Raw genomic sequence first — 22,715 nt, 5'->3', positions numbered from 1 at the left:
CACCACAAGGTCATGGGTCCAGGGATGGCCCCACTGAGGGGCCACTTCAGAGCCAAGGGCAGTGCCCCAAGATGGCGCCCGCCCTAAGATGGCACCCAGGGGCAGGCCCAGCCTGAGCCCGCCAGCCTGAGCCCAGCCCTTTGAAAGAATGGCCAGGGCTCGGCGGCTCCAATGCACCCACATGGCACCAGAGTGAAAGGCTGGGCCTGAGACTTTAAAAAAACATGAAGGCCATACGGTTGTGATGATGGAAACCGAGCGCTCAGCCACCCCACACAACGTGCATTATTAAACAGATGCGAGCACTGGCTGCCACCTGCCTCAGGAGCTGTGCTTTCCACACATGCAGCACTTCTACAAGCCATGCTTCTTATTGGACTCGGCTGTTGAAAAGGAAGGCCCTTCGTCTGATACCTCCATGCGAACCTTCTTTAACCACAGATTTGCCAGCACTTTTCCTTTGCTTTTCTTTACTGCCCTAGCATGGATCAAGAACATTTGCCAGAAAATAAGACAAAGGGTTGCTGCAAGAAATAGCAGTGAGTGGGCAAGCAGGGACGCACAGGGCTGCACGGAGAGTAGAAGAGAATGGCTCCTATTATTTTGGTAAGCCGCTGTTGACCTTGAGGCAGGACTCTCAGGGAAAGGTAACAGCTGGTATTAGACAAATGATACAGCTAGGGAAAACAGAAGAGCTTTCAGACACACAAATCCTCCTGAGCTGAAGCAAAAGACTGTGAATATCAACCAATGCACAAACCACAAAAGTTTCCTGTGCCTCTCTCTTCTTTCATCGGGGAAAATGCAGCTCTGCAGGGAAAGACCTTGCCTCTGGACACACAGCAAAACAGTGGCATGACAATATACTCCAGGTCATCTCACGCAACTGCTCCAAATCAAACTTCACTGCAAGCAGCCATTGCATTTTACAAAAAAATAAGCTGTTTGCAGGCACTGAGGAGAGCTACCAGGATTCAAGAGAGCTCAGCATCAGCACTGAAGAAGCAGGTGGGGTTAGAAGAGACAGCACAAACGTACCATAGAGCTGCATCTGATGGGCAGTGAAGCAAACCACATTCTGCCCTGTTGCAGGGACAAGCGGCAGTAGTATACTGATTAATGACATCCAAGCTTCGAGGGGATCGCTCTGAGAAGCAGGCAGTTTACTTAGCATTCCGAGATCTCCGTTTCAACTTTAGGCCAGCAACTCCTGATTTGTCTGTGGGCAGACAGACATCTTGGCTTCAGTACTGCACAATGGGATATGCCCAGGAGACTGCATTTGAGTGTGATCACATTGTATGTCACAGGAGAAATCCAGCCTACAGGGAGCAAACTGTGACTGGTGCTCAGCTAGGCAATTTCCTATTGCACGGCACGGTTGTTTTCAGACCTGCTGCTTCAGGCCTGTCTCACTCTCTGCTTTCCTTGTTAAAAAAATTCTAGGGACACTTCCCCAGCAACGATACTATTTTGTTCAGGAGGGAAAAACTTAGCACTGACCAACCCTGTTATCAACAAGAAGGTGTGTCAGATAGCAACAAAAGAACCAGCATCAATAATGGAGAGAGGAGAGAAAGAGGGAGATTCAATGGAGTGGAGAGAGAGAGGCCAATCAACTTAACGAAATAAGGCCCAAGGTTAGCAAAGGGCTATTTATAGACTCCAAGTGGTTCAGCCCTGTGCATTTAGAGGCTGGTTCAAACTGGCTCCTTAACAGCAGTTATAATCATTACAGAAAAGAAAGAGAAAAAAAAAAGGGAAAGCTTGGAAAATTCACTGCCGGAGGTAAAGCTTTAGAGCCAGGGCTGGCTGGAATCAGAAGTAACTGCATTACGGAGAGATTGAAAGGTTAATAGGAAACCAGCTGACACTGAAAGGGAACAATTAGAGAGGTTAAGGGGCTTAATATTAGATTAATGGTTGCCTGGAGGAAGAAAAGCAGAGATTTCAGGAAAATGGAGAACGATGCACAGAAGGGTGTTTTTCATGGATGGAGAGCCCCAAATCTACTCCTGTCACTCCCTGGATAAACTGGAAGGAGGTGGCTCCGCCATTCCTTGCCAGCCTCATTCAGTCTCTGCTCCATCTCTCTCCTCTCCTGTCTCCCTTCCTAACTTGCTTAGGGTTTGCTTTCCCCCCTTAAGCGCTGTCTGTGTGGTCTGTTCTCAGTGTCTTCTTTGTGTTCTTCACCCATCCCCCCACCGTCTCCTTAAAGGTCACCATAATAAAATTATGCTGAGAATTCCCATGGCCCTTTAATTCCCCTTCAGCACGCTGCTCTCCTTGGAGGAGATTGGACACAGCACTCTCATCTGCATTACCCGTAACCAAGAGTCAAGGTTTCAAAGAGAAGCATTTTGCCAAAGATCAGATGACATGATTGTCCCCCAGTAAATTTCTCCCAACCCAATGGACAAAAATGACATTGGTTGAGGACCCTTGAATACCAGAAGTGACTTCTTTTTTTTTAGCAGGACAGTGTTGGACATACTGCAGGGAGTGCTGAGTTAGCACAGTGTGAACTTGCAGAACGGATCAATCGCATCTCAAAACCCAAAGGGAGGGTGGAATGGGATAGGAGTGGCATTCAGCACATGGGCTGAGAGACCACAAGGAACATTGCCCTAGCAGGTGAAGGGCCATATGGACATTGCTGCTGCATGGGACAAAAGGTTAAAACAGGCCTCCTAGAGGAGGAGGAGGGAAAGGAGGATGTTCCATAGCTCAGAGGTTCTGATTGCTCTCCTGGCGCTACAGGGGGAAGGAAAAAAGCAGTTCTCCATCCCCCAGAGGATGGGATGAGCAGTAAGGAGCTTGGGATGGGCTCACTGCCTCTGTACAGAAGACAGACTCCGCAGCCATAACCTGACCTGTTCCACTCCCCCAGGGGTCATTGCCCTTGCTAGCACACTTGAGCACTGCACCTCAGCGCCAGCAGAACCTTGTCCCACAGCACCACCAGCTGCTGCCTCGGACAATGCTGGGAGCATCGGGCTCCTCCCCGCACCACCCTGGGGGACATCTGAGGCCCAAGGAGAAATTCCTCCCCTCCGCAGGTTCAAGGATCTTTCCAAGCCCACGTGCTTCTCCCATGGGACAAAGGGAACTTTCCCCGAGTGCCTCGCCCACGACTGCTCCTCGTGGACTCAAACAAGTGCAAGCTGGCTGGATCCATCTGTATCCTACACTGATTCCTACAGCACAGCCTCTCCTCTGAAAACCTCCCTGGGCAAGATTAGAAAGCAATGCACTCAGCACTTCCTTCTAGGGCTGTAAAAGCCAGGCTGGGTCTCAGACACTGCGCAGGCACCTGACAGAAAAGTTTCTCCACTTGTGATAGTGACAGTGAATGGTCCCAGCCCCGACGAGTCACAGCCTTCTGTGGCATGTTAGCTCCGGCACACTTGAGATGTGGCTTAATGCAGTCTGTGGAGGTCACCCATGGGCTTCCAAGGGGAAAAGAACAAGGAAGCTCTGGCTGGCATCAGGAGGCCACTCAAGCTGTTTTCTTCGTTTACTCCTGATAGCTCAGCAGCGCCGAGGTACTGCAGACTGGTACACAGACTAGAAAGAAGAGAAATACTTGTGGATCTGTGTCTCCCTTCAATGCGGCTTAAAAGCAACAAGCCTGAAGGAGAGCCCCCTTTCCCACCTCCCTGTCCCACACAGCACTCCCCATATCTAACACAAGCCTTACCCTGCACCGGGCCAGCCACAGTACTGGGGCTGCACTTCCACTGCCCAGCACCTGCAGCCTGCTGAGCCCCAGAGCTAAACGCACGCTGCAGCTGGGGAACTCCAAGCACTCTACAAACAGCCATTAATCCTCAAATCATCCCTGGGAGCCAGGCTTCTAATTATTTGGCTTGCCGTTACCTCTGGAACTCACTGTGCTGTTCCTCCAGCCCTGGGATGAAGAAAGATAAAACAATACCCACTATTTCATAACAAATTGCAAATTAAATCGACTCCAGCTCAGCCGTTAGGGGGAAATGTTACCTTCTCCGTAATCACCCCCTGCAGGCAAGAGCCTGAGAAAACGTAGCAACAGCTATTCTTTAACAGTGAGGTAAACTTTGACACAAAGCTGGTGTGACAGGCTCCAAGTGAGACAGCCAACGAGTGGCAGATTTCGGAGAGCAGAAAGCAGGAATCCGACCTCCCGGTTCCTTGTTCTATCAAACAAACTGTCTCCCCCCCCCTCTGAGCCAAAGGTGGCTGCAGAAGGAAGAGAAAAGCAGCTCATGCCCTCCGTGTCTTTGTAAGAGATTAAGGATCCTGAAGGATTTCGGTCCAAAGGGAATAAAAATAAGTATTTTTTCACTTGTTTTGTTTTTTTACACCAGTAGCGTGGGTCTTGAGGAGTCTGGAAGTCTCCAGTCTGTCTAGCCTACACAATGAACAAATGAAAGAGAAGAAAGTACAGGCAGGGGAGAAGGAAGGGGAAATGGAGTCAAACTCCCAAAGTGCTGTTTGTGAGTAGCAGCAGCATAAACACGGCAGCACAATATACAGCATAGCAGTAAGCAAAGAGGTGAAGTTCAAGAACAGAGTCAGGGTATGAGAACCGACAGGGGTCAAATTCTGAGTACCCCCAAAGGGCAGAAGACAAAGAACAAAACAAGGATCCCTATACCTTCCCCTTCTGAAAGAGAAGCCCTAAGAAGTGGTGTGAGATGTGGAGTAAGGCAGACCCAGCCTACGGGAATGGGAAGGACCAGGCAGCAAGCAGAGCCACAGCTCTCCTTTTTATTCCTCCTGTGTTGGCTGGGCTTGTGCAGATGGATTCACGGAGAGGCAATGCTGAAGGGAAGGAGATGGAGGTGAGTGGGGAAAGCCAGCAACACAAAGGGCAATTACGAAGCAGAGCAGAGGCGAAGGAAGCAGCAGGACCACAGGGCTGGAGCAAATGTCAGCACACGGAGGAAACGGTCTCACTTCAGTGAACAGAAAGGTCACTCGCTTGGCTTTCAGAGCTGTCCCTCTTGCAGTCCTCCTCTGCCCTCTTCCTGCCCTTCCCTCCCGTTATTGCTGTGCAGCCCTGCCCTGCTCTAAGGCAAAAAAGAACATCTCTGTCCATTTCGCCCCCACCTCTGTCTCCATTCCAGCTGTACCTATTTAAACTACTTCTGCGGCTGGGAGATTTAATTACGGCTAGGCTGCTTGATACAGCCTTTGCACTGCTTCGATAGTCACTGCAACTTTTAGGTATACTGAAAAGCAGAAATCCAAGAAGGGTCTGTGGTAACCAAGTACAAACCTCGTGCAAGGAGGCATGCAGGGAAATACACTGACTGCTCAGCTCGCAGCCTTCGGGCCGTGCACTGAAAAGACCGGAGCGGAGCTTTGGGCTGCAGCCACAGCACCCCGTGCGGAAGGCAGAGCTGCGAGCAGCCCTTCCCACTCAGCTGCGAGCCACGGCTGATGCTCGAGCGGTGCCTGCTGGCCGCTCGCACGCCGCACTTGGAAGTACTGACATGGGGGAACTTGCAGTCAATTGCGGATAGTATTTATTTCTGGAGAAGAGATGCTTGTCCAGCTCTGCTGTGGTTCTGCCCGAGAGCTGGCATCCAGGTTCACCTGTGCTGTAAGATCATGTCCCAGCTTTGTGAATCAGCCCGGTATTTATTTCTATGGGATCTCCAGCCCCACATCGTAACTCATCTTCCTTTAGTGTCTACAGTTTTAATGACTTCCAGGCCAATCCCAAGGTAGTCGATGGCTGCACTACTTTGGCAATATACTTTGTACCACGGTACAACTGGAACAGCTTTGTAGCTCCGCATGGAAGCTCCGACTCCAGCTGATGTCGTCCCAGCCAGCGCTTGAACCTGTCAGCTGATGTGTACTAAGATCACAAACCCCCAAACCACGGAAAGCTTTGACATAGCCTGACAGAAATGTGCTCAAAAAATGCCAGTAATGTCACTGTTACGCAAACTGGGCAGGACGGGTGTCCAAACCTCTGTCCTGCTGTACTTACGATGTGCTGGGTCATTGGATGATGAGTGGGTTATGATGTGCCGGGTCATTGGGATGATGAATAGATTCCATCTGCTATTGCTGGGTGCTGAAATTACCAGTCTGATATCAGAATGCAGTAGAGCATAGGGGGAATAAGTGAAGGCAGCGCAGAAAATCTTGAATTCAGTGCTCTCTAATTTGTCACTGTTTGATGTTGCCACAATAGTGAACTCCTGCCATCATTCATTTGGCTCCAGAAACTGAAAATTAGAAATAAATAATCGAGAATTATTAATACTGAGTGTGGTGGTTAATGATTATAACGTTTCAATTCACCATACACCTGTTACCACCGTGACACCACAGCGACTGCAGAAAGCACTATTAAATCAGTTCTGACTAATGCTCTGCAGAGTTGAACTAGAGGAGTTTCAGATTTAACTGGTGCTGTTCCGCAGATCTCTGCTGCAGAGCCGTGATGGAGCCAGAGAACAGCAAATATTCTGGCTGCACTCCACGCACTGACACATTCAGGCATCACACGACAGCCGTCCCAAATTAAGTATTATTCCCTGTGACCTTTTCCTGCTAGGCTGGCCACAGGCACCAAGCAGCTCCACACCCACTGGAAGCCAGAGAGAGCCCTTTCTGTGGATGCTGGCGAGCTTTGGAGCAGACGTGACAGCAGCTGTGCAAGAACAGTGATCAAAAAAACACTACATGGAACCCCAGCAGCACAGGTAAAAGAGTGAAGGGAAAAGTGGTGAAAATGAGAAGTGGGAGGGTTCCTAGAGCCTGATGCATAAGCACATATCCCCAGCAGTTCACATGTAATGGGAAATGTGATCCGCAGCACCCCTGGGTCATGCACATATTTTTACAAGGAAAAGGTCTCCCACCCCCACAGACTGGCCTTCAGCCACTTAGGCCATCAGCCTCCAAGTCCCACAGCCCATTCCTTGTAGCCTGCTTTTAGGCTCAGGCTTTGGCCCATCCTGCCTCCTGGGCTGCGCATTTACCTAAATCATGATGATATCGTTGAGATCATTTTCCCTAAGGGTCCAGGCCCTTCTTCTAATGATCTAAAGATAATAAAGACATTGTGAATCAGCCAATTTCTAACTTCTCTAGAAAAATAAAAGGGGAGGCGGGGTGCAGGGGGGGGGAAGGAGAGACTTGAGTACATCAGCAGACAAACATCCCATCCCACAGGGTAAGCCAATCCTACATCACTTGTCTGAGTAAGTGGGTGGGAACCTTCTTCCTACAGTATTGCGTAGTATAGCATGGCATGGCATAGAAGAACATAGAATCCCCAGATCAATGCCCTTCCCAGATCAATGCCCTTTCTTAGAAACCTCCCCTCTCTGCTCAGCAAAGGGTGGGTATTGAGGAAACCTGGGAACAGCCTCCCATACTGCCAAGTCATGCCCCAGCACAAGTCCTGTCCCTGCCACAGCAACGCTACCTGGATGCAAAGAGCTCTGGGCCCCGGCATGTAGAGATTCTCTACCCATTTTCAACCTTCATGCTGTTTCCCATTTCATCACCAAGAATGTTCCTTGATTAATTTACTTATATTGGCTATCCAGTTTAACATTCTCTTACAATTAAGAATTCCAACTCAAGTGAAACCTCCAAATATGTAATTTGTAATCAGAACTAGCAGGGATTCTACCTGTGGAAAAGCATAGCTCCTCTGTGGCTGGGGCTGCAGGACACATCCTATTGCAGCAAAAGGCAAGAATGTCAAGAGATGATTCTGGAATGAATTTACCTTTGAAGCTCTGAAAAACGTTCTGTTTTGCAGTAGTGTACACGCCGTTTCTGACTCCTAATTGTACTTACCCCCACTTAACATTCACCACTCCATTCCTCTCCTTTCCATCCTCCTGGTCCAACTCTTCACTCTCTTCTCTCTGCCAAAAGATAAACAAGGACAAAAGGAGACTGAAAAATGCATACTTGAAGAACACTGAATCCCCCACTGGAGAGGAGAGGCACTCAAGCTGTACCAGATATGAAAGAAGAGGGAAAAACATTCTAAACGGGAAATAAATTTGAGATTTTTAAGACAAGGAATGGATTTTCTAAGTAGAGAGACAGTTTATTTCTCAAGCTTCTAGAAAAACATAGACAAGTGTTGAGACTCACAGGCCCTTCCTCAGACTTCCCACAGAAATAAGGCAAAAGCTGAATTACTTGGGTCATATAAAGCTTGACTAAACTTAGTTAACACCATCGGGGTACATATGTTTAAATCACAGTAGCCCACGTGGTAGCCAAGGCCACCTTTACACACATCCTTTCAAGAAGGAAAGACTCCTTGAGTTAAATCCTAAGGCAAAGCTCCTCAGAATTTTGTTAATGTGAGCAGGTGTCTCATGTCCTCGTACTTAGCAGTACAAACTGCACACAGAGACAGCAGGAGCACACAAGCTCACCTTCCTGTTGCTGTTTTGGATGTTAGTAAATTAATCTGCTGCTGAAGGGCACTGCAAACCTACGTTCCAGAAGCAGTGTGCCACAGACAGTACGCATCATCTCCTCGCAGCCTGGTGGGTGTTAACAGCCTGTTTTAAGGTAAAGATACAAGTCTGATCAAGAGACAACTGTGTGCATTGCCACCCCTGCTAACCCCAACTTTTGCTGCAGTCCTGCTCCTGGAAGCCACAGTCCTCAACTCTGCTTGCAGAGTCCCACATAAAGCTGGATGTCAGGCACTGACAAAGCCTTTTCACTCACACAGTTGCTTTCACTATAATCAAAGAGTGCTTCTAATGGTCATACAGCCAATGACTAGACAAGGATGGTGTCACTTTTCAACCAGCCCTGCTAGACCCAGGACAGGGTGTTTGCAAACAACTGAAAGCTTGCTTGTGCACATCAGCACAACACGGAGCTGCCTTGTCTACTGTGGTTTCATACCCCAAATTCACAGTATCGCTTCTACAGCAGCACTCAAACTCTGATCTCATTCACTCTGGGATGAAAGACGAGCAACATCTCCTGCAGGCACCATTTCTACTGGTTGAAGCAAGTACTGAAGAAGAAAGAGTCATCAGCTGGGATGTGTCTTCTGAGCACAAGCATTTATCAGCAGCTTTTATTTACCAACAATTTCTGTTACTGGCATCGTGTCTCAGCACTGGCAACGAGTGGGGATTTGAGGGTGTCAGAGGCCATGCTCACTTCCTGGCATACAGTCAGCATTTCTTGGAACCACGTTGTACACCAGCCAGAAGTAGCTGTTTGCATCTCCAGTGAGCTTCTGCTCTTTGCTATTAAAAGCTGCCTATCGTCGCATTCATTGCAAGGTAAGTTTGGACATAACATTTCACAGAGAAAACGTTCATTCTTCATTAGTTATTGCAGAGACTTTCAAAGAGAGGGACATAGGCTCTGTAAATGTTGTCACTGAACTGGCAGCAAATCAGGAAATCGGACCCATTTGCTCTTCCAAATGTCTGGCTGCAGATTCCTCTTAAAAATATATAAATCCACCCATCAAAAAAAGCAACAAAGAATCAACAACAAAAACCTGAGCTTGAATACTGTTTTGAAAGCTGCAAAGTGCAGACTTTTCAGTGATGCTTGAAGTTTCTCTTGCGCACAGCAGACACCCTGAAAAGCACTAGGGGAAAGCAGGCAGGGTCTGGAGCTCTTGGTCTTATGTCAGCTTGCAAAAGAAGTTGATTGAGGCCTCACCTCGAGTACTGTGTTCAGTTTTGTGCACCTCAATACAGAAAGGACATTGAGGTGCTGGAGCAGGTCCAAAGAAGGGTAAGAAGGCTTGCGAAGGGCTTGGAGAATATGCCCTACAAGGAGAGGCTGAGGGAACTGGGGCTGTTTAGTCTGGGAAAGAGGAGGCTGAGGGGAGACCTTATTGCTCTCTTCCAATACCAATCGCTCTCTTCCAATATGAGGTGCTTACAGCAAGAGCGGGTCTCTTCTCACTGGTGACAGGTGACAGGACGAGGGGAAATGGCCTCAAGTTGCACCAGGGGAGGTTTAGGTTGGATATCAGGAAACACTTCTTTACAAAAAGGGTTGTTAAGCACTGGAATAGGCTCCCCAGGGAAGTGATTGAGTCACCATCCCCGGATGTGTTTAAAAACCATGTGCTCAGGGACATGATTTAGCAGAGGGTTGTTAGAGTTAGGGTAGTATGGATAGGCTGTGGTTGGACTCAATGATCTTTAAGGTCTTTGTCAACCTGAGTGATTCTATTCTATGATTTATTTACTGATAAAGCTCCTAAGTTTCACAGTTTGTGCAGAAGTCTTCTTCGACAAACTGCACTTAATCAACTGAAAGTGTTTAATAGGCTGTCACTTTTTTGCTTTGAAAGGAATTTTCAAAACCACACCTTTTGTGAGACTTCTGCACAGTGCCTGGTATTAAATGGCCCAGGCTAAATGAAATACATTTCATCAACTGGTTTATTTTTTTGGGAGAGCAATTTCAACCAATTCCTTCCACCAATTTTTGGACCATTATTTCTCATGTTTATAACAACAGAAAAGAAAAACAGGCAGGAAACAAGCCGTATGTTTACCCATAACACAGTATACATGACAAAGGACATCTCTGTATGGAAACTTGTTAAAAAGTAATTAAGCAGACAGCATCATCCTGGTAAACCTGTTTAAGATGCAATGGAGGATGCCTGGCTCGGGAGCTGTGACTTAGGAAATAAAGCGTTTTATTCTGAGGGTTAGTTATTGACTTTTAAGATAAGATGTGTGTATACATATATCACACAAATACAACATTTTTACATCTTTATAAGACTCTTTCCATAAATTATAAACATATTTGCTATTTACAGACAGCAGTTAAGTTGGTGTAGTGCTAACAAAAGATCAGTTGGATATTCCTGCACTGCTGTGAGTACATGGACAATTGAATGCAGTGTGGAAAGCAAGCAAGCAGAAAAAACACTTGTGTGCAAGTGTACAGAATCATAACACTGGCATAACTAGGACATGGTCAGACAGCTTGCATGACTGAAGCACCACGGTGGATGGCAGAAACCCTGTAAGAAAGAGTGGCAGGGAGGACAAGGAGAGGGGCTGTCCTCTCTGTGGAAGAATGGCTTGGATGCATGGAACTCTGCTCAGGGCCAGCTACTGACTGGTTGACAGCTCGTGTGTGGGGATCACAGAACAGGCCAGCAGGGATGACGAGCTGCTTAGAGTCGATGGATCAACATAAGGAAGTAGGTAAAGGCTTCCCTAAACAGCTCAAGAAAGACTCTGAATAACAGGCATATATAGAGGAGGAACATCAGCCTCTCTAACTTCTGCTGGAAAGACAACACAAAAGGATTCAGGCAGTGAAGATGATTTCCTGGCAGTGTTGGGGGCCTCCACGTAGACGGGACCAGGAAGAGGTCATGTTGCACTGCTCTATCTGCTGCTCACCTGCAGAGAAGAATGGGATGCGGATGGGATCATGAATATCTGCTTTGGCTGTAGTGATCAAGAAAAGTGGAATTTCAGATCCTTAGGGGAGTGAGGAAGACAAGCACCAGAGTACCAGCCCTATACTTTGTTAGAGCAAATTTCAGCTTATTGAGGCAGCTGGTAGGCACGTTTGCTTGGGAGACAGAACTGCAGAGCAAAAGAGCTCTAAAAAGCCAGCAGGCCTTCAGTGAAGACTTCCTCTAAGCATGAGCACAGGCTGTCCTGATGATCAGGAAAACAGGCAGGCAAATTGGGAAATCAGCTTGGCTAAGCAAGCTACTCCTGACACAGATTAGCACAAAGCTAACAGGCAGGGACAGGCTGCAATGGAGGAATTTAAGAACACTGACGGTATTAGGTAAAGATCACAGAATCACAGAATTGTAGGCATTGGAAGGGACCTCCAGAGATTATTGAGTCCAACCCCCTGCAACGCGGGCTTCCTACAACAGGCTGCACAAGTAGGTGTCCAGACAGGTCCTGAATATCTCCACAGGAGACTCCACAACCTCCCTGGGCAATCTGTTCCAGTGCTCCGTCACCCTTACTGTAAAGAAGTTCTTTCACATATTGTTGTGGAACTTCCTATGCTCCAGTTTATGGCCATTTCCCCTTGTTCTGTCCCCACAGACCACTGAACAGAGGCTGGCCATGTCTCTGTCTCCCACACTTAAGATATTTTTAAACATTAACAGGATCCCCTCTCAGTCTTCTTTTCTGAAGGCTGAACAGACACAGGTTACTCAGCCTTTCCTCATCGTAGAGATACTCCAGGCCGTTTATCATCTTTGTGGCCCTCTGCTGGACTCTTTTGAAGAGATCCCTGTCTTTTTTGTATCGAGGAGCCCAGAACTAGATACAGTACTACAGGTGAGGCCTGACCAGGGCAGAGTAGAGGGGAAGGATCACCACCCTTGACCTGCTGGCCACCCTCCTTTTAACACACCCCAGGATCCTATTAGCCTTCTTGGCCACCAGGGCACACTGCTGACTCACAGCCAACCTGTCATCCACCAGGACACCCAGGTCCTTCTCCACAAAGCTCATCTCCAGCTGGTCATCCCCCAACCTATACTGATACATGTGGGTATTCCTTCCCAGGTGCAAGACTATACACTCGCTTTTGTTAAACCTCATCTGGTTTCTTACTGCCCAGCTCTCCAGTCTGTCCAGGTCCTTCTGGCGTGTCAGCCACTCCTCCCAGCTTTGTATCACTGGCGTACTTGCTGAGGGTGGATGTTATCCCCTCATCAAGGTTGTCAATGAAGATATTGAACAAGACCAGATCCAGCACTGACCCTTGGGGAACACTGCTAGTCACAGGTCTCCAACCAGACTCTGCACTGCTGATCACCACTCCCTGAGCTCAGCCAGTCAGCCAGTTCTCAACCCACCTCACTGTCCATCATCTAACACATTTTCCTCAGCTTCATTATCAGGATGTCATGGGAGACAGTATCAAAAGCCTTGCTGAAGTCAAGGTAGATGACATCCACTGCTCTCCCCTCATCTACCCAGCCAGTGATGCCATCATAGAAAGCTAAAAGGTTGGTCGAGCACAATTTCATAGAATCATAAAACTGCTCAGGTTGGAAAAGGCCTTAAAGATCACCAAGTCCAACCACAACCTAACCATACTACCCTAACTCTAACAACCCTCTGCTAAATCATGTCCCTGTGCACCACATCCAAATGATTTTTAAACACATTCAGGGATGGAGACTCAACCACCTCCCTGGGGAGCTTATTCCAGTGCTTAACAACCCCTTCTGCAAAATTATTCCTGATATCCAACCTAAAGCTCCCCTGGTGCTTCCAGCTTCTCCTGCTTGTTGCCCATGCTGCGTGCATTGGTGTAGATGCACTTCAGCTGAGTCATCTGCCTCACTCCCAGCCCCAGCATTGTCCCCTTTCCCCATCATAGCTAGTTTAAAGTTCTTTCAGTAAGCCCTGCTAGCTCCTGTGCTAGGATTCGTTTCCTCCTTTGAGACCGACAAGTTCCATCTATGGACAATGGGCCAGGGGCTGAGTAAACTGTCCCATGGTCAAAAAACCCAAAGTTCTTGCCTTGACATCAACCTCTGAGCCAATTATTCATTACCTGTGTTTTCCTAGCCCGCTCTGTGTCCTTCATCACCCCAGAAGGTATAGAACAAAACATCACTTGCACTCCCGCTCCTTGAACTATTCACCCTAAGCCCCTGAAATCTCTTTTCATAGTTAGCAAGCTTCTCTAAGCAGTTTCGTCACTGCCCACCTGAACTATGAGTAATGGGAAGAAAACAGTGAAGTGAACTAGAAAACTCCCAAAGCTGGTTATGTTCCTGACACAGGCAGCACACTTCCCTACAGCTCGGCTCTGGTCTGCAAACGGGGCCCTCTGTTCCTCTGAGAAAGGAGTTGCCTACCACAACCACCTTTCTTTCTTTCCTGGCAGAGGCAGTCTCAACACATGGAGTAGATTGCCTCGCCCTTGGTAACCTCTTAGGGGAGCCTTCCCATGCCTCCTCACTTACCTCCCCTTCAATGTCCAATGTTGCAAACCTATTGCTTAGGGAGAACCTGGGGATGCAAGGTAGGCAGGGGGGAGTTCGCCCACAATATTGAACAGGGACCCTCTCCCAACCCTCCCTGTCCCTCAGGTCCCCCTTCTCAGCCTGACAGGGACAGGCCAGGGGGTCCACCATTGCAGTGCTTTTGCTGGCTTCAGAAAAGCCCTAAAAAGATGTTTTTGTCAGCCATTTTTGATTTAGATCCCTAGCCCAGCGCAGTCTTACCTACCCTGAGTCTGGTCTCCGCAGCAACAATAGAAATATTTATTGTTGCTTTTCATCTTAGTGGCCAAGTTCAGTTCTACCTGGGCTTTGGTCTTTGTAATTTTCTCCCTGCACAGCTTCACTGTGTATTTGTAATCCTCCTGTAATTGTAATGTTTAAAAATTGTAATTATCCTGTAATATTATTTGTAATAATTTGCCCCTTCTTCCAAAGACCGTAATTCTTCCTTTTGTTCCTGAGCTCCAGCCAAAGGTCTCTGTTCAGCCAGACTGGTCTCCTTCACTGTCAGCTCGTCTTCTATGACATGGCAATGGTCAGCTCCTGTACCTTTAAAATAACTTCCTTGAAGTATTCCCAGCTTCCCTGGGCTCCCATGCCCTCCAAAACTACCTCCCAAGGGACTCTCTCAACGATGGTTCTAAAGAGAACAAAGTCTGCCTACTGAAAGTCCAAGGAGGCAGTTCTGCTGACTCCCTTCTGTGGTTCTATCATTTCATGATCACTTTGCCTCACACAGCCTCCAACCTTTACATCCCCCACAAGACCTTCTCTGTTAACAAACAGCAGGTCCAGGATTTTGCTTCCCCTTGTTGGCTCCTTCACCAGCTGTGTCAGGAAGTTATCTCCCACACACTCCAGGAACGCCCAGGACTGTTCCCTATCTGCTGTATTATAAATCCAGCACATGTCTGGGAAGCTGAAGTCTCCCAGGAGAACAAGGGGTAGAGACCTCGAGACCTCACCCAACTGTCTATAAAGTATCTTATCCACCTCTTCATCCTGGTTGGGTGGCCTGTAGCAGACTCCCACAATAATGTCAGTCTTACTGGCCTCCCCTTTGATTCTGACCCATAGGCTCTCAACCTTATCATCACCATCATTAATTTCCAGACATTCACATTTTTTCTTAACATAGAGAAAATGTTGCCTATCTCTTTTGGAAAGTTGCTAGCCATCAATCACAGCACTCCAGCTATGCGAGTCATCCCACCATGTTTCTGTGATGGCAACTACTATATCATAGTTTCCCAACAGCACAATGGCCTCCAGCTCATCCTGTTTGTTACCCATGCTGCATGCATTAGTCTAAATGCACCTAAGCTGGGCCACCTTTTGACTGGGAGAAGCCCTAATACACTCTTGACCATACTCAGGTGTTTCCATAGTAACCAGCCTCACAACAGCCCTTGTGTTCTTCCTACAAGGTGTGTCATTCTTTTCCTTCACCAAGACACAAGACTGTGAGATCGTACTAGCACATCTCCCTCCCACATGCACTGGCATGTTAAATACAGGCTCCTTTCCAGTGACCCTGGTTTCACCCCCACTCCCCTTCATACCTAGTTTAAAGCTCTATCAGTGAACCTTGCCAACTCCCATCATAAAACCCCTTTCCACCAGTGGGATAAGCTATTCCCATCAGTTGCCAGCAGGCCTGGTCTCATGTAAATCGAGCCAAGGCCAAAAAACCCAAATTCCTGCTGGGCACACCAGGCTCAGAGCCAAGTATTCATCTGTTGGCCCACTGTGATCAGTCCCTCATCATTCCCTATAACTGGAGGGGTAGAGGAGAACACTTGTGCTCCTGAACCCCTGACCAGTCACCTCAAGGCTCTGAAGTCCTTCTTCATAGTCCTTAGGTAAGTTCTTCTTATTTCATCACTGCCTACCTGAAACAACAATAGGGGATAATAATCCGAGGGCCCTACTAAGGAAGGAAGTTTCTCCCTTACATCTTTAACCTGGACCACCAGGAGGCAGCAGACCTCCTTGTGTAGTGGGTCTGGTCTGCATATCGGGCCTTCTGTTCCCTTCAGCAGCAAGTCACCAACAACGACCTGTCTTTTTTCATCTACTGAGAGGTTTTAATGCTAAGGGTAGTCTGGCTAGACTTTGATGACACTTCCAAGTAGGAAGAACCATCATCCCCACCACTGTCCGGCTGTCCCTGCAGAGCACTGTAACTGTTCTGCAGGGGCAGCTGGGGAGGTAGGGGAATAGTTGAGCAGGTGAGCCTGCATCGCCGATCAGAGACCTTTTGCCATTGCTCCCTGTCCCCACTTCATCATCATTTTTGTTAGGAGAAGAGGGGAACTCACTGTAGGAGGAATACTGTCTGCCTGCTGGTCTCCTCTTATTACCTAAGCAAGGCAGTAGGGGGTGATGTGCTTCATGTGGAGCCTCAGCTGGCTGCCTAGATCTCAGGGCTGGCAGGGACTGGCATCACTAACCTGTTTCTTTCTCACACTCCCTAATGCTCCTCAGCCTCTCCACCACCTCCTTCAGGTCAGCTACTAGGCTGAATAAATTATTCAGCTGGTTGCATCTAACACACGTGCTATCTCTGTCACCCTGCACTGCAAGGGCCAGGCTCTGGCACCCACTGCAGCCACAGACCTGTGCACTAGGCTGTTCTTGCAGGACCTCTGTCTGGGTCTCCACATTTTTCCTGACAAAAGCCTTCTGCCAGGGTGCAGCCATGGCAAGCCAACAGACTCACTAGCACTACCTAGGGTAGCCTTAATGGGGTCTGTCAGTATTCAAGAAACATTTGGACAGTGCTCTTAAGATACATGGTTTAACCTTTAAGTTGCCATGTGCAGAGGCAGGAGTTGGACTCAAAGATTTGGGTCCCTTCCAAGTCAGGATATTCTGTGATTCCACAATTATCCTCCCCTACTCAGAATTAAATCATGCTGCATTTAATAAAACTGCTCTCACTTTGTACCCCTTCAAGAAGACAGATACACGAGTCAATTGGAGCAATCTCAGTGAAGAACTACAAAGATGGTCAGAGAGTTAGAACAATGGCATTGTAAGGAGACACTCTGGGCACTGTGTTTGTTCACATCTGGAAAAGAACAGTCTTTGGGGGTGGTAACTAACAGCACCCTTCCCCTACCTACAAGGCGATCATCAAGAAGATGGATACACATTCTTTATAAGTGGTAGCTGGTGAGAAGACAACAGATATCAGACATGAAGTTGAAACAGCAGTGATTCAGACTGGAAAGATTTTCAACATTAAAGCAGTCAGATAACAAAAGAGGTTGCCAGTGAGGCTGTCCAGTCTCCATCTCTGAAGGATTTCAAAACCAGAGTAGATAAAGCAGAGTCTCATTTCAGTGCTGACCTTGGTTTAAGTAGGAGTTTGGGCTACCTAACCTCCTCATGTTCCATCTAACCTCAAATTTTCCTATCATTCCTAATAGTGCTACAAGTTCCTCTCTGTTACTAGTCTTCTCATCACCTTATTCATAAACATGCCTTAACACTGTACCACTCAGAACCGATTCATTAAAATAACCATAGATACCAAGAGCAGACTTTATTTGCATGGGAATGGTTCAGATGTTTAAATAATCAACTACTTGGCTGAAATATTTCATGAGGCCAAGGCAGTATAACAAGAATTGGCAGCATACCAGAATCCCTTCCATTCCTATCCAATTTCAGTTCGAAGCCCAAGTAACACTGAGGGCATGGACATTCCTACACTATTAGACAGAGGAGAATTTGAACCCCGCCTTGCAAGTAAGGATCAGTCCAATAGGGAAGATAAAGGAAAATTTACTGATCTCTTGTTATCTCTATCAAACCTATATGAATCTTCTCATACACAAATTTCCAAACCAACTGAAATGGTATTCTAGCTTCCACAAACAAACAGCAAGCAGAATTCACACTCCAGTCGTGAGCAAACTAAAAACATATTACTCTTCTTTAGAAATGGATAGGCTGACGTTCTCTTAGCATAATGTGAAGCAGTAGCTAAGACATAAAATAACTCCTCTCTCCAGAAATATCAAAAGTTCAAGGAAAACAAAACAGTCCTAACAGCAGCAGCAGCCCTGTTCATATCTAAGAACAAACCAAACCACAGCTTCATCTTAAAGTCAGCCACCAGCAGGAGATGATCACAGTTTTCCAGTCTTCTACTGACTCCAGCAGATAGCTATCTTTGAGAATACTTGTCTGGAGCACCGAGTTCCTGTTGGAGATCCCAAAACATAGCAAATTCAAACTTCCACCTATTTGAAACTGCTGAAGGATGAATTATCTCTCTCCCGACTGTACGTGTATTGATCCAAAAGTTACAGAGAAAGCTGATCAGATTTTGTTTATCTACATTTATGAATACGACTTTGTTTATGTCTGAAAGGTTGTTAGTTTCTAAAGGTTGTTCCTGATCATCTTCTGGGGTCCTTTCCAGCCTGGGCCATTTTAAGATTCTACTGATCAGTTATAAGACTTGTAAGACTTTTGTTAGTAGATTGCTGGTCATTAAAAACTGATACAAAACAATACGAAGAGATTTTTGTTCATGATTTAACTTATTTACCTCCATGCAGCAACATTCAAAAAGGAGGCCGTCCACTCCGAGGAATGAAAAATAGGCACTGGAAACAGCTGGACTAGTCTTCAAAACATCACTTTATGGGCAACTTTAGTGCTTCTGGAATGCTTCCAGGAGAACAGATAGCTGCTCTTCCACTACTGAATTCTCTTCCACTGGTTCAAACCGTCGTTTGGGTCACAAGGCAATTATTTATGACCTAAGATTCTGGAGCAAAATAAAAAAAATCCATATGTAAACTAGTTTGTATTCTAGAAACTGTACCAGTTATACAAGGATATTGCAGGCTTTAAACACTAATGCTGCGTGAAGGTGAATTAAGATACTGTCACATCAGTGTAAGCCAACCATTTCCAAGCAGCTATTAGACCCACGGCATCTGATAGGCACTAGCCAATTACCACAGTTATCTGTTGGAAGTGACATATGTTGCATTGAACTGGAGCAGAATAAGAGCATTTACCAGCTACTGCCAGCCACGTGCTAAGTAGCCAGTAACCTGGAAGGCTGTTCCGACTCCATGCCTTTGGATCAGACAGCTATGCCCTTAAGACACCACTTTTAGGCAAAGATTCAGGTTGATAATTTTTTTGCACCACACGTGCAGGTGATGCTGCTGCTATTCTCTCCACACAGTAAGGGCAGGTGCTTCTAGTTTTCTCTTTAGAGAACTAAACGGAGTTCTTATTTAACAAGCAAGGAGACTGAAGACAAGGGAAGACTTAGAGCACAGGTTGTTAAAATGTAGTAAGTTCAAGACCACATTCCTAATCAAATCCTTCTTCAACTTCTATGGTTTGGTATGGTGCATGGTTTATAATGCACCTAATTAATTAGTAAACAATTACATTTATATAGTTCATAAGTAAAGTATCCGCTGCTAATCAGCATCTCATCTCCTCCACAGCACTAGCACAGTGCTTATCAAAGTCATTTACAATCACACTTAACCTGTTACTCCAGCAGAAAACAATCTTTTTTTTTCCTGCTGGAAAAAAGTTCAGTAACTTCAGCAGCGGTCCTTTGTATCATCTTCTCCAGTGTAAGCTTCACAGACAGACTAACAGTTGGGAGGATTTATTACATATTTACTTAGAGGTGAAATTTATGATTATTGCAGCCAGCTGATTGCACTTCTACAAGCAGACGTTTCACTTGCTACGTTGGGAAGTAATTCCTACCTCCCCTACGTGGCTGCCACAAAGAGCAAGATATTCAGTACTTCTTGGGAATCACGGTGTGAAACTGAATAGCAACAAGAGTGATATCAGTTAGCTTTCTACAGGCTTTCTCTACTAGAGAAAAGTTCTACAGACGCAGTATGCTGATGTGGACAGATGAAAGACTGTAAGGCCTTTCCTGTACACTTCATTAATGGATAGCTTGATGTACTTCTGCTCTCAGATCTGGGGCAGGACTGATATGGGTTTTTATATTCTCACGTTGCTGTATTCCAGGAAACATGTGTGTAACCTTACACAGGTGGTCTGCACATCTACCACCAGAAACAGATTGAGAGGGCAAAACTACTTTGGAGATGTGTAAACGGAGGCCTGTTATGTCCCCACTGTAAGTACAGCATACAGAACAGATACCTGGGCGAAGGACTTCATTAGTTCAAGCAGTATGGCATCACTGTTAAGAAACACTGCATCAGTGTGGCCTGGAATTTCATTAACAAGATGAAGCACTGATCAAGTATCCTCCCATACAAAGAATTGCCAGCTTTCTCATTCTATGTGTAGGTCCACAGGCTCACTACCCTGTTTACTTAAAAGAGTTTTCCCACAGCATCTCTGTAGGTTTAAAAACAAGCTCAAACCACAAGAAAAACCCCGAGTTAAGTAAATTTGGCATTCTTTGTGAAAAAAAGAAAAGGTATCTGCAATAAAGAGCCACCACAGTTATGCAATAGCTCTCTATTCTGATACAACGTTCAATAGTGTTAGCAAATTTCAGTTTTAGAGTTTCAAAGAGAGACTGGTCAGTCTGCCAAGCACTTCCGTCACAAACATCTGATTTCATAGCAATCATCACACCTGCATCACACCAATAACAGCCCCAACCTACAACCCCACTGGGACATCACAGAACACCCCCCATCTCCTCCACACCTTGAGCCACAATGTCCTCGAGCTTCTTTCCACATAGGCCAAGCACCGAGAGTTCCCAGAGTCAATGGCACCACCCATAGCTTCACATCAACAAGCTTCAGGCAAAAGCCAAGCAGACAAACACCACTCCACTATGCATGCACTTACCTCCTTCATTTTCAACACTGTCATCTTCACACTTGGCCACAAAGCTGCTGATCTCCTTTTGAACAGTGTCTAAAGAGAGAGCAGAAGACAGCAACAGTTAACAAGCCTGCAGCCCCTCCTCAGCTTCCAAGTATGGGCCAGCACTTAAGAGTGAGGTCACAGCTACAGCTTCCCATACTGCCAACATCAACAGCTAACACTTTTCCCCACAAACAAGCACACTGTGGAACAAGCACTCACCTCCCACACTCTCCTTATGGCCTGCTTCACAAAATGAATTTTGCTCTAGCCATTGACCGTACTGGTGGCACTCTGCTCAACTTGCTCACATTAATCAGCACTTTTCCAGCCCCAGGGGATAGCACATATCATCTACCAAGTGCCAAGTAATGGAAAATAATCACTTCCTGTAACCTACTAGCTCAAGTTCTCCCCCAAACAGTCTAGGATGTTATTAGTCTTCTTTGCTGCCAGGGAGCAGTATAGACTCATGTTTCAGCTCACTGCTCATAAAAACAGATACCTTTTAGCAGAGCTACTCTCTTGCCAGGCAGTCCTCAGCCTACGCCACTGCAGGGTCTTAGTCCACTCATCCTAGCACAGGACACCCTGTTGTCTCTGCAGAACTTCATGAGGTTCACTCCAGACCACTCCTCCAGCTCTTTCTGAACAGCAGTCCTACCCTTATACGGACCGACTGCACTCCATATTTAGCAGTCTTATATAAACTCAATTACACTGTTTTCTACTTCTTTGTCCAAGACGATAAATAAATAAATATTGAAAAGTGCAGGCTCCAGAACAGACTTCTGCAGTAGTCCACTTGCCACTGGCATCCACAGGAGAAAAAAGAAAACAACAACAACACATTAGCTGCTAATGGCAGGCCTGACATTCTAACACATTTCCTATCCGTATACACAGACACTTATTCAGATTAGGACACCCTAACTTCAGTCTCCAACAATGCTGGGGGAGACTGCATAAAAAGCCTTGCTCAAATCAAGGCATACAGTACTGCGATCCTCTCATAGGTCATAGACTTAGTTGTTTCAGCCAAAAAAAAAGCTTGTCAGTAGTTTGCTTAGCCAAGCTGATCTCCTGATTTGTCTGCTTGTTTTCCTGACCATCAGGATGGCCTTTGCTCATGCATGGAGAAAGTTATCATCTCACTACGTCTGTACCTGCAGTCACCACCTACTGTTAAAAATGAGCAACAGTGTACCTGACCAATATATAGGTATATGACCAATGTCTATGTATGTATATATGTATGCATATATATATCTACATATATATACATATGCATGCATGCATGTATCTACATATATATACACAACGTATATATATGTATGTACACACATATGTGTGTATATATAACTACATATATATAACTACATATATATACACACATGTGTATATATACGTATATATGTAGACATATATATGCATACATGCATATGTATATATATGTAGATATATATATGCATACATATAGACATACATAGACATACATATATACCTTTTTCAAGAAAAGACCAAAACAATCAAAAAAAAAAAACCCTAACAGTGCTCTCTAGGACACAATTCCCTCAAGCCCATCAGTTCTGCTGAGGTTATTTCCAAGTGTGACTTACACAAGCACGATTCACATTACTCCAGCAAAATGTGAATCAGTCACTCTTGACAGTGGCCTGAAAGCTGGTGAACTCCCCATCATCTAAACAAGTCGTGTTTCTCCAAGTGAGGAACACTATTCTACACCCATTCTTCCTGCATCAGTTGCAATCGCCAGCAAAATCCAAGGGTCTCCTAGTTTTCTTCTCCTCACTGTCATCATGAGTGATATTTCCTTCTATCAGGTAAGGGAGGACCTCTTACTACT

The 22,715-nt window shown here is 46.2% G+C and overlaps 1 long non-coding RNA gene across 5 annotated transcripts in view; it reads right to left on the bottom strand.

Moving 5' to 3' along the window:
- Window positions 1-21,479, bottom strand: part of LOC101749284 — a 38,486-nt gene extending 17,007 nt beyond the window's left edge. The window contains exons 1-8 of one of the 5 annotated variants that reach the window (XR_006933938.1): window positions 21,354-21,479; window positions 20,831-20,899; window positions 18,555-18,776; window positions 7,816-7,886; window positions 6,987-7,049; window positions 5,987-6,227; window positions 3,701-3,910; window positions 511-3,567 (exon numbers count right to left, since the gene is read on the bottom strand). This is a non-coding gene — a long non-coding RNA (uncharacterized LOC101749284). Of the gene's footprint in view, window positions 1-510; window positions 3,568-3,700; window positions 3,911-5,986; window positions 6,228-6,986; window positions 7,050-7,815; window positions 7,887-18,554; window positions 18,777-20,830; window positions 20,900-21,353 lie in introns of those variants that run through there. The other 4 variants (XR_006933936.1, XR_005839065.2, XR_006933937.1 and 1 more) reach the window with 4 other exon arrangements.
- Between the last annotated feature and the right edge of the window lie 1,236 nt (window positions 21,480-22,715).

The sequence above is a fragment of the Gallus gallus genome, chromosome 1, assembly GCF_016699485.2.
Source record: "Gallus gallus isolate bGalGal1 chromosome 1, bGalGal1.mat.broiler.GRCg7b, whole genome shotgun sequence".
NCBI classification, from domain to species: Eukaryota; Metazoa; Chordata; class Aves; order Galliformes; family Phasianidae; genus Gallus; species Gallus gallus.
The sequence above is the reverse complement of the archived record's forward strand: the minus strand, read 5'-3'. Positions and strand labels throughout refer to the sequence as shown.